The 10,158-nt window shown below is 35.0% G+C and overlaps 1 pseudogene; it reads left to right on the plus strand.

The window, feature by feature from the left end:
* The first annotated feature begins 761 nt into the window (after nt 1–761).
* LOC131942462 (sodium-coupled neutral amino acid transporter 7-like) lies at nt 762–7,523 on the plus strand (annotated as a pseudogene).
* The last annotated feature ends 2,635 nt before the right edge of the window (nt 7,524–10,158 follow it).

Here is a 10,158-nt window from a genome sequence, read left to right on the forward strand (position 1 = left end):
ACAACTGGTTCTATGTATGTAGGCCATTTTTTTAACACCTTAAGTGATGATTATTAAAGGACTCTTCTTTCTTCTTCTTCTTCGTTCTTAATTTTTAGTGTCGGGAGGGATTGAGCCTTATCTGCCAGAGGGTTTGAACTCGAGACTTTTTTCGAATTGAGCTTTGCCGACTCGACCATGCTTCCATCACAATTAAGGATTACGTGTCAACTGGTTATGCGCCATTGAGGCCATTGACTCCGATTTCAGCCTGCTTTTCTTTTTTGGATTTGCTTCCATAGCCTTTGTCCAACCAAGAACAAACTAAAAGGCAGCAGTTGTTTGATTTTGGAGTTGTCTCTCCTAGAAGAGTGGCTGTCCCCAGCTAACGAGCCTCATCTGCCCGAGGGTTCGAACTCGAGACTTTTCTGTTTAGCAACCATGAGCTTTACCGACTCGAGCCTCCGACCCCTAAAGGACTCTAATTGTTGTCTAATTCCTGGATAGATGATTATAAGTCTATTGGTGTAGTGTGAAGTGTTGAACCTGAAAGCAATCTAACAATTTCTTTCATTACTCTATTTTGTAAAATACGACTAGTCCAGTTAGGCGCATAAAAATACCCTATATCTGATAGAGTTTATTTCAATATTTTCCTATCTGAATATTTATCGTGTAATTACATTTATTTTAATTAACATTCCAGTAATAATAAAACAGCTAATTAACATATTTGGTAACATTAATTACTCAATAGTCTGAGCATCCCACGACAGTCCGTCATGCCTAGCGAAGCGGATCATTCTACGTCTAAATATTTGATGAATGGTCTAAATGAGCAAAAGCCTCTAGCAGTATGCAGCTCGTCAGCAGACATCACAGCTAAGAAAGCAGGTAAAGAATATCCACATTATACTACAATGTTGTCCTTCAATTTGCTTGGAACAAGTAAACATAACTTATTTTGACTGGAACAAAAGTGACGGTGAAATTAAATCAAATTTATGGGTCAAAATATAATGGTAAGGGGTCATCCATAAATGACGTCACGCTTTTTTGACGATTTCTACCTCCCCCCCTCCTCTCCGTCCCACGTCGTCACAAAAAGCCAGACCCCCCCCCCTAAAATGACGTCACACCTCAACCTACAACCCCTCTCAAAATTGAAGTTGAATTTTTTTTTAAACATCGATATTTTTCTAAAACCTCGTCTAAACTATTACAATTTATTAAAACAGTTATCTAAAACGCGAAATAACGTCTAAAATTCGTTTTCTAACGTTGCTTTTTACTTTCTCGTATATACGAAGTATAGAGAAAGTATTGTAATCGTGCAAAAAAAAAATCGAGATTTTTACAAATCTCGACGTTTTACACCTCACTGATACGGAAAAACATAATTTTGCAATCTTGTCCGTATGTCTGTGTGTGTGTGTGTCTGTGTGTCTGTGTGTCCGTGTGTAAACACGATTACTTGAGTACCGTTACAGCTAGGTTGATGAAATTTCATATATAAGTATTTTATCAAAATCGTAGATCCGTATCAACTTTTGAGCGATTTTCGATAACCGGAAGTGGTACTTTTCCTACTTTGAATTTTTCAAAAGCCTATAACTTGAGTACTATTTCAGATAGATACATGAAATTTCACATGTAAGTAAAAGATCTAATTCTCTACCTTCTGTTAAATTTTGAGTAATTTCCGTTGACTGGAAGTAGTAATTTACGCTACTTTCGATTTCTCAAAAAACTAATGTAAATTTTAGAAGTACTAATAATATTGCGCACTATTATGCGCTTTTTTATTTGGCGTTCACTTGGTGTGCAATTAATTTGTCTACGAGATTTTATTCTATTTTTAAAACTTTAAGTATTTAAAATGGATTAAAAATCATGTCTATAGCCCGAGTTCCCATCCCCTGTTATTTTATATAAGAATATTCGAGAAAGTTTAGGGGAGATCACTCCCGGTTTATTTATAATGCAAAAATGTGACGTCGCAACATCTGACCCCCCCCCTCCCCCTCATCACACATCGTCACAAAATTACGGACCCCCCCCCTCCCCCCTAGGAGTGTGACGTCATTTATGGATGACCCCTAATGATATAAAATAAACATAACATTTCTTACTATAAAAAATGTATTAAAGCACGACGCTGAAATTGATCAAATTAATTTTTTGAGAAGATAATGCTAATTGTGTGAACTTAAAATAATGCATGCCCGACCAGTTAAAAGATGGCAGACTCGTCAACAAGACTACAGGCATCCAAAGAGTTTACTTACTAGTGTTTGTCTCCCGTGGAGTGGGGGCTTTAAAGTTCAGAGGGGAAGAAGACGCTGTTAAAATTATTATTTTTTTTTTATAAATAATCTATTTTATAAATTATCTATTTTACATTTCATCTTGGGGAGAGGTGTGGGTATGGTTAGTAGAGTAGTGCAACACTCCCCTTCCCTCCTTGAAATATGAATGAAACGTTCTCAGGCTATACTTTAACGCACTTGTTAAAACTTTATCTAGAAAAAATAGTGTAGACTTTAAGTCACAACATTAACTTTCGATATAAGGTATCTATTTCTTAATGTATTTCATAAAGTCATTAAATCCTGAACAAATAAAGACTCTGACATATTTTCTTTGGCCAGGTTCTGGCTGGTTTGTTTCGGCGTTTCTGGTAGTCAACGCTACACTAGGGGCTGGGATTTTAAACTTTCCCATGGCTTATCACCAAGCTGAAGGGTTTTGGCCGCTGTGACCGTTCAGACCGTAAGGAAATTAAAGTCTTAAATTCGCTAACGATTATTGAACTGTTTTTCTGTTTTTTAATGTTCTCTTAGGTAAAAAGTTAAATTAATTCTGAGAAATATTTTTAAATTTTCGACAATCCTTTTAAAGTCGTGTCAGTGCATGTTACGTTATGGCCTGTTAGTTATTGTTACGTCCCTTGTATTAAATATAATGGAAGTAATGTCCCTTGAATGTGTGGCCTCGGTGTCGCTGAGGTAGTTACTTTAAACAAGAGCTGGTGATCAGAGGTTTCCAGAGAATGTCCTTACATGCCCAATAAAGTGATAAAGTAAACGTGATGGTGTCTAATATTGTCATCTAATTACAACAAGTCGAGTAATGTAACATCACGTGATCTTATTAGTGCAAAAATTGCGTTTAGGGTTGACCTGTTCACATTTTCACTTCATACGACCAAATCAGCAAGACTGCTTGAAATGTGTTTTACATTACTAATACATTTTGACACTTCTCAAAATAAAAAAAAACTAAAACGTAGCCTGTAAAAAAAAATACGATTTCATTTCAACTCCTTGTTTTTAAACTCATGTAATTTTGATTTCTATTCCCAGGTTTTGATGGTATTTTTGGTGATAGCGATATACATCGTATGCTATTGTGCTGATACCAAGGGAAGCAACACCTACCAAGACGTGGTTCTCTCCATCTGTGGCCCTATAGCCCAGCTGGCCTGTGCAATCAGTATAGCCATCACCTGCTTCTGTACATGCATAACTTTTCTAATTATAATTAGTGACCAGTGGGAGATAAGTGAGTCAACAATTTTGTAACATGTGTTTGATCATATAATTATGCAGATTTCATTTTATATTTTTAAATTAATAATTCAAGCTGGTAATCTAAATTTCTTGTGTACATAATTTAATACGGACGAAATTATAACGGCAACATTTCTTTCTGGTGAATAAGCAACAGCGCTTTAGCTACAGTATCATAATTTGCAACTGTGTTTTCAAAACAAAAATCAAAAGTGCCTCAAATGATATTTTTGTTTAAGAATTATTACTGTTGTTGTCAATAATTATGTACAAATCAATAAAATGTATGAAGGAATAGTATAGTATGAAAGGTACATAATGTAGTTACTGCAAGTATTTATTTTTCAGTTTTCCTCAATGTTTCACACGATCTCTACTGTAACTCCAGTCCATTCTACATGTCAAGAGCTTTCATTATAACAGTCACATCTATAGTCTTTATACTGCCAATGTGTTTTCCTAAGAGAATCGATTTTTTAAGTTATGCGAGGTAAGTGTAGTACAGATTATTGCAAATGCTGCTCATTCGGTTATAATTTGTAAAAAGAAAATTCCAACGATTACGAATATTAAAATGGAATGTGCAACTGTAAAAGAGAAACACTGCTAACATGAAAGTCACGAGTTCGGTTAAAATTTAATTCTTAATAACTTTCTATAATTTAACACGATCGATGAGTAATTCTGATAATAAAATTAGAGAAAAAATACGATCAATTTAAAGAACACAATTATTACATGTAGCGAAGTATTGTATACGAGCCGACCCGCGGCGTAGCATACGCCACTATTTAGTTAGGTATGAAGACTTCCTGAAAGACACTGTTGTACAAAGGGGGTGGGCGGGTACACAATGTTGCGCTAGCCTTGAGAACAATGGAGGAGGTGAGGGGTGGGTTAGAGAGTTGGCGTGCGTGCGTGGTGTTCCGCATGGTTGGGCGTTATAGAGAATTATATTTATATATATATATATTTGATGAGATACAAACGCATTGATTTTTTTCAATCCTTTAGCATCGTCGGAGTTATAGGTATCTTGTATGTAGTGGGACTTGTTGCTACCAAATATTTTCTTCCTCACGATAATCAAGGAATTATTGCCATTCGGTAGGTTCATGCTTTGTGTACATTTCCATGTGTAACAAAGTAACCATTTTAAAAAAAATGTAAATATAATCCATTGATTGTTAATTAAAACAGCTAGAATGTTGAAATTGCTGTTATTTTTTTATGTAATAAATAAAATACGAGGACAAATGCGTTTGATATCAGTTATATGTTCAATACATTTATTTTTTCAATCTCAGGCCACATTCATGGATTGATGTTTTTCTCGTGGTTCCCCAAATCTGTTTTTCTTATGAGGTGAGTTCGCGTCAATATTGTCTAATTTTAAGTGTTCATCTTAGGCGTAGCAAGGTGGAATGGGGGGGGGGGGGAGATATGTCCCCGGTCGCCGACCTTAGGGGGGTGGGGGGGTGCCAAAATGGGTTGGAAAACAAATTAAAAGTTTGAGAGGGGGGGGGGGGTGTGCAAACCGAAAGTTTGTTCCCGGGCGCCGGGAAGGGTCGCTACGCCTCTGGTGTTCATAAAAATCTATTATCCCGCTTTTTAAATATGAATTTTAAAATCTGATTATTTTTCGATGTAGTGTCATGTCTGTATCGTCCCCATCTACTCCTGTATGGCCAAGCGTAACATGAGAGAGTTTTCTAAAACAGTAACACTTGCCTTAATAGTTTGTATACTTATCTACACGGTGACTGCAGCTCTGGGATATCTACAGGTTTGTTAAATAATTGTTGTATGTTGTATGATTATCAATTAGATAAAAATGTACATTATTTATATATTACTAGTGAAAATATATTTATCAATTTCAGATGTTGAAAACGTTAATTCTACTTTTAGTAGGAGTTAAATATGTTTTTCCTTATTTAAAAAATTCAACTCATTTTAGAATTTTCATTTTAAATATTTGTAAACGGTTATATGATTTACTAATTTATTTTCACATCTTTCTTTCAAGTTTGGTGACTTAGTCACCAATGACATACTGCTGTCATTTAACCCTACGGCTGATGTGATGGTGGCTGTTGTTCTACTTGCTGTCAAAACTTACACTACATACCCTATTTTTTGTTTCCTTGGGAAGTAAGTGTCTCTGGATGGTATTTCTACAAGTTGTGATTTTATCCTAGAGTGGATACAAAATCGTGACGATCGTGAATGATAATTTGTGCTACTCTGTAATCAAAAGAGTTTTGGAAAAATAAGTTTTTGTAAAGGCTGTATTAATTTCTAAAAAAACGAATAAAAAGTGCTATAGGTGTATGCATTTTTATCCCAAATTTATAATTTAAACTATAAAAAATGTGTGATTGTTATTTAAGCATAACGGACTGAAAATTAATTTTAGTTTGATAAATACCTTCGTATTAAATATTATAATGGACGGCTAGACTGCTAACCCAAAATTATAAAGTTCGAATGTGGGTTTTAGGGATCAGCGTGGTGGAGTCGGCAAAGCTCTTGGTTTCTAAACGGATAAGTCTCGAGTTCAAACCCAGATGAGGCTCAATAGCTGGGGTGAGCAACTCTTCTAGGAGAAACAACTCCAAAATCAAACAACTGGTGCCTGGTAGTTTGTTTTTGGTTGAACAAAAGGCTATGGAAGCAAATGCAAAAATCCCTTCCAACACTAAAATTAAGAACAAAGAAGAAGAAGAATGCGGGTTTAAGTCAATAGAATTTCCCTGAGGCCACTCAGCTCCATTGGGTACCTACGTCACGTTAAGGGAAAGTAATTTTGCTGGGCATAGTGCTGACCACACTATCCTTTTCAAATGGCGAGGTCTCTGAAATAGAAGAACTCTACGCCACATGTCTTGGGAAAAAAAGCGGAACATATGGAGATTAAATATTATAATATGTTCTACTTATCTTCGTTGTTTGAAATTTATAACGACGATACATAGTATAAAATTGCACATGATATTTACACGAATCCCTTTCTCTATCTTGTAAACATTTAAATGTATACATGAGAATGTAAGTAAATACGTAAATGTTTTCGAACGTCTACCTTGAGTTTCTTGATTCGATAAAATTCTATTGACACAGGTCCGCATTCGACACAGTGTGGGGAAAGTTCTGGAAAATGAGCTCAGAGGAAATTTCATACAGAGAAAAGACGAGACGTGTCATAACGACATTGGTGTGGTTCACCTTGACCCTGCTGTTTTCTATCTACATCCCGAATATAGGCGTTGCCATAGAGATACTCGGTTCTTTTACAGCGGTGTTTATTTTCGTATTTCCAGGTGAGTAGAAAACATGCATATTTTTAATAATTCTAAATTTTTGTCGGCGTGGTCGTGTCGGTACAGCTCATGGTTGCTAAACCCAAAACGCGTGAGTTCAAAACCCTGGTTATATGAGGCTCGACATTTGGAGACATCAACTCTCCTAATAGAGATAAATCTAAAATGAAACAACGGACGCTAACCCGACATCATTGGGCGTTAGACCTTCCAGTAATGGTCAGTCGAGGGGTAGGGTGGGTCCCGCCATGAGATAGTTAGCCCTATACACACCACTGTGTGGTGTCCCAATGACCCATTAGATATTTTTTGTATTAATTTAATAACTTTTAAATAAATTCCGAACCAAAGCTTACAAAAAAACAATATTTTATGATTTATTGTATGTATAATATTTTAACTATTATAAAAGCGTAAAATACATTTCAGAATATATTGTGTCTATTTTCAAGGTTTATGTTTGTTGAAGACTATGCAGAATAGAATTGAAACAGGAGAGAAACAGACCAAGACAGTTCACGTATTGAAGGGAATAGCCATCGCCTTTCTCATTGTTGGTGTGTTTATCATTGGACTGACGTTGTCGCAATCCATAATGAAAGACATTCGTGGTGTCAAGCCTGACTCGTCCATATTCACGTGTCACTAGATTAAAGTATTATTACTGATATTATTAATCGTATGTATGTCGTCTAATACAATAAAAAAAATATTTCATCATCCATATGTACATGTAGCTAGATATAAGTATTATTACCGATATCATTAGTCCTTTGTGTTTCATAATAATACAGTATGATTTAGGCGTGTTAATAACTGCTTTAGTTTGCTTAGTTTACTAGCTAGCCTTTGTGTTATTTTCATCATCGCCTTGTGAGATCTAATACATATTTGCACCATTAACACTTTTTAACAATAAAACAAACTAAAAATATTTTAGAAGCAGTTATCTTCATCGTTTATTGTTCGTGCCTGAGACACATAGTAGATGAAGCTAGCCTCGACATACATGCGGAATGGTGTGTTCGGCATTGTGCCTAGCAGCCTTTGTGGCCCTAATCTGAGTCGGGTGCCTATCTGGAATGTCCTCCAACCAGGTTTCCGATCTCAGAACGTTCGGGTTAGCGGTCTAGTACTCTACCACTCTGACACACTGCCCCCGTAGAGATTGCTTAATGATTATGTCATTAACTACTTCTATTTTCTCCAGTCTGATTGGTAAGGATACGCGAGTGATTAATTGAAAATACAACAAATTATAAAAAACCTTTATAAAAGAAACGCTTAAATACACTGAAATAATAAAATGATTAGTCGCTGTAAAATATAAAAGATATCAATGAGCTTAGTGTATTTAAAAGCTTATTATAATAAATATTTTTGAAATTTTTTGTTTTATTTCCTTTATTTCCTTCTTTTTTTTTTGGCATTCGATTCGAATGAAAATGAAATAATAAAATAGATACTTTTTTAAAAAATTTGCTTTAAAAACACGATAAGTAACTTTACATTTCTATAAGATAATTATCTGCTCATTCTCAGCTCATGTTCGACGATCAGGCAAAAAGAAAAATCACTTAAAAAAATCAATATGTCTTCTGATCAAACGATCGCTAGTATTTATTCATCTCTTCACCCCCCCCCCCTCCCCACCCACACACACATACACACACTTTTATTCTTTAATATAGTAATGTTAAATTAAACCGTAATGACCAGCCTTATGTTTAATTCGATTTAAAAAAAATATTCTTGCATTATTATAGAAGTGTGTATCTGGAAAATTTGAACAAAACCCAGCAGTAGAATAAAGTCAAAATAGACCTACGAAATTCGCCACAAATTCACAAACATTGTGAAAAAAATAAAAGTTAGAGATAAAAGCATGTACAAAGAAACATGTATTAACTTTAACTATTGCAAAAAGGGAGGTAATCGACGAATAATGCGAAAATTTTAAGTATTGTGAGAGTTGTCATACCTTAATGGATTGCATTATAAACTATTGCATTTTTTAATCACAACGCATTTTACTCAGTGCTACCATACACACATATTAAAGTGTAAAGGGGACTGGGCATGTAACTGACCACAGTATCAAAAAGTGAAGGACATCGAACAATACCCAAAGGGTAACTAACATTAATTTTATTGTATTCTCAAAATCTATGCTGCACAAATGCACTTGTGGTTCGCTAATGAGCCCCACACTACCACACGAAACCTACAATTTTCAAAACCACTATATCCCCCAAACTAACCTGTTCAAATCCAATGTTAACGTGTGGTTCAGCCACACCATGTGGCAAGTCATAGCAACTGTAAACCGTTCTAGACATTTGCCTGAATGCTTTTTCCCCAAATGGACATTTGCCCGAATGCAACAAATACCTGAACGGAAAACATGCTAATATATTAGCATTATCAAGTTTACATTCTTAATAAACTTGAATTTTGTATCATGTTATTAAATCAGCAATTATAGTAGCTCACCGTATCCGTAGTTTGTGGAACTTTAAAAAGAACGTAGTCGTCATAATGCTCACTTGGGGGTTCGAGTCGCCGGTGGATGCTCCTGGTGTAGTCTGACAGTTGAACCAACTTTACCACTGACCACCAGTGCAGGAGGTCAATCAACAGATCCCAGGTGCTAAGATAGCAACGGGGGAGTTCTGAACGACAAACTGCAACAGACAATGCGTTAATGTCTCTCATAACTTAACATATTCTTCATCATAGAAAACTTCCAAACTTACAGTATCACGGCAACCAGGTTAAAGGTGAAGTAATGCAAACGAAATTTAAAAAATAAAACCAACATACATTCATATGTATTTATATAGATGAAAATAGACTAATATTTATTAGCTTTTAATGGCATACATTACCTACTAATTCCATAAACATTTACATACGTGACTGAATTGTACTATAAGAATTAATACAACAGGAATAGAGAACCTATAGCCCACATTTTTTTGTTTGGCTGAATAGATTATGCATGAAGATAAATAAAATCAACATTTTTTTAATAATAGGAAAACAACTAAAAAAAAACGTCAACAGATAATATTTTGTTAGTTTTAATCGTTAGTGGCTTTATGTAGACTTAACAATAATGATTAATTATAAATAATTAAAGGTGTTAATGTTCGTTTAACTGTGGCGTATAATGGCCAGCTGTTTAGCCTGTTTTTATAAATAAATGTCAACCTACAAAATACGCTTGTACTTTAAATTCCAAGTTTTCATTTACTATTCGTGACATTCCATCGTGCATTTAC

This window comes from Physella acuta, unplaced genomic scaffold (assembly GCF_028476545.2).
Source record: "Physella acuta isolate Inbredline_101_S28 unplaced genomic scaffold, ASM2847654v3 ptg000406l, whole genome shotgun sequence".
Taxonomy (NCBI): domain Eukaryota; kingdom Metazoa; phylum Mollusca; class Gastropoda; family Physidae; genus Physella; species Physella acuta.